Source organism: Oratosquilla oratoria, chromosome 6 (assembly GCF_046742065.1).
Source record: "Oratosquilla oratoria isolate Oo_2021 chromosome 6, ASM4674206v1, whole genome shotgun sequence".
NCBI classification, from domain to species: Eukaryota; Metazoa; Arthropoda; class Malacostraca; order Stomatopoda; family Squillidae; genus Oratosquilla; species Oratosquilla oratoria.
The window spans coordinates 28,307,740-28,312,739 of NC_134782.1; the positions used below are offsets into that span (position 1 = coordinate 28,307,740).

At 42.7% G+C, this 5,000-nt stretch overlaps 1 pseudogene; it reads left to right on the forward strand.

The window, feature by feature from the left end:
* The first annotated feature begins 1,672 nt into the window (after positions 1-1,672).
* The window catches only part of LOC143025949 (uncharacterized), a 3,884-nt pseudogene continuing 556 nt past the window's right edge, over positions 1,673-5,000 (forward strand).

Consider the following 5,000-nt stretch of genomic DNA (forward strand, 5'->3'; position numbering starts at 1 on the left):
CACACACACACACACACACACACACACACACACACACACACACACACACACACACACACACAAACACACACACACACACACACACACACACACACACACACACACACACACACACAAACACACACACACACACACACAAACACACACAAACACACACACACACACACACACACACACACACACACACACACACACACACACACACACACACACACACACACACACACACACACACACACACACACACACACACACACACACACACACACACACACACACACACACACACACACACACACACACACACACACACACACACACACACACACACACATATATATATATATATATATATATATATATATATATATATATATATATATATATATATATATATAGACATGACATAATTGCAGACACCAAGAGAAATCATTTAATTTACTAAACAAGTAATTGATACAATTAAGTGCTTATAAATGGTCACAGTGTGAATAACCAATACTTGGTTCACATCCCCTTTGCTTTTTTCAATGCAATAACCCTTCTAGGCGTGCTAGTGATTAGTCCACGAATATCATCTTGAGGGATTTCTTGCCATGTTTCCCGTAGTGATACTAACAGTTTGGTCTTTAAAGACGAATTCCTGTTATTTTTGCGAAGTTGTCGCTCTAATATGCCCCAGAGGTGTTCAATAGGTTTCATATCCAGGGACTGACCTGGCCATGGAAGTTTCCTGATCCCATTTTGGCTCAACCAATTTTGTGTTGCTTGAGCAGTGTGACAAGGACCTCCATCTTCCATAAATAGGAAGACATTTTTACTCATTCTACCAATGGAGAATATTGGAATGAGTCCTTCCTTTAATATAGTAATATATTTGCCTGAATTGATGTTTCCTTGACACTCCACAAGCTCTGATCGACCATCACTCCAAATTACACCCCACATCATTATTGAAATGCCCCCATGTTTTACTGTTGGCTGCAGTCTTTTGAGGTCAAACTCTTGTCTACAGAGTCTCTAGACCCACACACTTCCACTGTAAGAAAAACATACAAATCGTGACTCATCAGAGAAAATGACTGTGCTCTAAATGGCCACAGGTCTCTCAACCATCTCAACAGCCCAATTCTTTCTGCGCTTCATATTGACTGGACGAAAGAGTGGTTTCCTTGTTGCAGCTTTGTCATAGTAACCCAGCTTGTGGAAATACCTGATAGCTGTTCTGGGACTGACATCAGCTTGCGCTGCTATGTCAGAGGCAGTGCAACGTGGATCCTCTTCGACATTTCTTTTGACAAGACACAAGGTTCTTTCTGAGGGCCCAGGACGATCTGAATGAGGTTTTGTACCCCGCATAGGTTGGTAGAACACCTAGCAGAGCCAATATCAACATCTTTGAAGGGATTTCGTGGGGCACACTTTAAAATATCCACTGGTCTTATCGAAAGACTGAATGCAATCAACTTTGTAGGTAATCGAGTAGTGAGTTTCTACATCGTCTCCCTTTACAATAATGTCACAATAGATGATGACCTTTGTGTTGTTTAAAAGCAAGTACAACAGATGGACGCTGACAGATTTCCCCTCAACAAGAAAGAGTACTTGGAGCTGATAGAAAGATGTATGAATCCTGATTGATTTAGTTTCAATAACCAGAAATATAGAGAACATGAAGGACTTCCAATGGAGTCTTCATCAAGTGCGGAAGTAGCGTCACTTTACATGAAACCATGATAGAAAAAATATTTCAACCACATCATCCGGGACAAAGATACAAAGCAATTCGGGACATCACCCGTACCTGGCGAGGTCCGGCTAAAGACTCACTGGTCCTCCCATGAACCTGCGCGATGAGACACTCGGTAATCTGCTGAGCTAGCGATTGTTAGGTAGATTACTGTGATGACACAAGCCTGCCATTTGGCAACAACTGTATATAGGAGGCTATGACTGCCTTTTCACCCCAAAAAATCCTGTTCCAGGTGCATTCTTATACATCACATTATACAATAAACTGTAGACTAGGAAGTGGTGCCGATCGTACTTCCGGCACGTCCTCCTGAAATTTTACCCTACTCCCAATCCCATCAGAAGGTATGGCAACATTTGTGCGAGATTTTTTTTTTCACTTTACTGTCATAACTATTATCGAATAAGAATTTTAGATGCAGTGATGTCTTTCAGACAATTAAATTCAGCAGTCGCAGAGCCTCGATCCCGGGAACTCAAGATTAGGAATTTAGTCTGTTACAATCTTCCTACGTAAATGACTAAAAGAACCGGAGCCTGCTACGTCCTTTTGTTGGTGATGTTGTACTTGGCTATGTAAAGTGACTCGATGATCTTCCGTTGTTTTCTGTAGACCCTTAACAAAAACAATAGCTCCATTCCAATCTTACAATGATATTGTTCTTCTGTGTTGATGTGGTTCACTAGAGAGTTTGTTCCCGGTGATGCTTAATGTCCATTTTGTGTTCCCTAAGTCTGTTGTTTAATTCTTTATACGTATCACCATAGTATGTATTGTTTCATTCATCAGAAATAGAAACACAACCTGGCTAAAAATATATACGAGCCACCTCGACAATTGCATGTTGTATATGTTTTGCCAGTTATGAAATGACAAAGTGGTTCATTTTAAGCCCACTTATAGGTTCCATTTCTAATTGCATTGTTAAGAATAATGTAGATCTAATTAATATTCTTAAAACACTTGAAATCAATTTTGGTTTCAATCTAGTTAGCTATGATGATTTCGTTGTTTACTCATGTTCAAATAAATACTTGGTCAACTTACCTGAAGATGAATTTATTAGATATTAATTACCACGTCCATCTACCACAGTGAACGGTTTAAGAAGATTATGTGTAGTAGATTCACATTTTGCATTTGAAGAAAAGTTCCATTGTGTGTGTGTGTGTGTGTGTGTGTGTGTGTGTGTGTGTGTGTGTGTGTGTGTGTGTGTGTGTGTGTGTGTGTGTGTGTGTGTGTGTGTGTGTGTGTGTGTGTGTGTGTTTGTGTGTGTATGTGTAATCATGTGAACAAATTATGACCTTCCTTTTCTGCTCCTACTTCAATCATACAAATCAATCAAATCAGCACTTACAGGAGTACTACTTTCTTCTCTGAAAAACATGGTTTTGGACCCGCATACCTTAAACATCTAAGTATAAGACTTATATTTAATTGTAGAGCTTTGCATCATGTAGACCTTCAATACTGATTCTTCAGGAGCCCCTATTCCCTTCTAACGGCTCCCTCCTTTCCCTTAATTGACCGACTCCAATTGACTACACACACATGGGAGTAGAAGTGAGGAGTGGGTGTATCCACGTGCTTAATTGGAAAATAGGGAGGCCTATCTTGTCACATAATATCGTGGGACCAAAGCATGGGTCTTCACAATACCAATTTTGCGGACTAGGTCGAGAAGCAGCTCTTCGATATTGCCACTTTGAAGTCTCTTTGTGGAAGTCTCCCTGACTATCACAATATTTAGATTACTTAGCATGAATTTGTAATAATACCGTACATGAAATGTAAACTTCGACAGATACACCAATGTAAATGTACCATTGTTGTGTAGTATAACTCAGGGATAGACCAACGTATGCGTCACTTAAGTGTACATGAAATCGTTTCAGATTTGGAAAATTTTGCCAATAGATGAAAAGATACTAATTATCGTTCATGAATATCACTATTGACGTGAAGACCGTGCTTTGGCTCATCTGAGCATAAAGTCCATCCGGGTCGGTCCATATGCTGCAGACGGGAAGTTGCACAGAGGGAGCGGCGCGTGATTGGACTTTATTCCCCGATGGGCGATGGGCACGGAGGTTCCAATCACCGCTGCTCTGATCTGTGTGATTTCTCTTTTGCAGAATGGTGGGCGCTGCCTCGTTGGTTCTCCTGCTCCTACCGGCCCTCGCTCTGGGAGAGGGAGATGCCCAGAACTATAATTACGCGCCTCCTGTCCAGAACGGCTACCTTCCTCCCGTCAATGAGCCACCTTGCCCCCCGGTCAACACACAAGTGTACACAACCGTTTACCAGAACGAGCCAAGCAAGTACCTTGTCCACAATGTTAACACCCAATATGTGACAACCACGCACATCAGGACACAGGTTGTACCCACCACGGTCTACTCGACTCATATCCACACCCAGGTCAACTACCAAACCAGCGTCGTTCAGGTGACCAACACCAAGTACGCTGAACAGGTCGTTACCAACAACGTTCCCAGTACAATCTTCCCTGGACTCCTACCTGCCTCCTTCGAACGAACCCTGCTACCCTTCTGTCGTGTATCACACCAGAACCTCTTATAGTCGGGTAGTCGTACCTACTACTGTCTACAATAACCAGGTGCAGTACCTGACTACGACACAGTACCAGAATCAACTCGACATACTACTCCCAGTTAGTAAGCACCCAGTACGTACCTAAGGTACAGTACGTCAGCCAGACTAAGTACATAACTCGCTACAACACCAAAACTCAGTCCGTCACACTCCCGCCTGCAGTTAATTACGTCACTGTGACCAAAACCCAGGATCAAGTTCAGGTTCAGTACAAGACACAATACACAACTCAATACCAGAAGGTCCCAACAACAATCTACAGGAATGTCGTTAGTACTAAAGTGGTTCCCCAACAAGTAGTCAGCACCGTCTACAAGACCAATGTCGTCACCAGTACCATTCAGCTTCGTTCCCACATCCAGGTGGTCACCAGCAAGGCATACTCCACCTACTACAGCACCCAGGTCATCCCGCCTCAAACCGTGTATGCTTCTCAGACTGCCTACAAGACCAACGACGTTACCACCACCGTAAACTTACCTCCAGTGGTCAAGTACATCACATCCACAGTGGTCCAGAGGGTGTACTCAACAGCCTATTCGGAGGTCGTGAAAACCAACGTCCAGACACAATATGTCACTCGCACCAAGGACCAGCAAGTGGTGTCCACCTATTACCACACCCAGCGTGT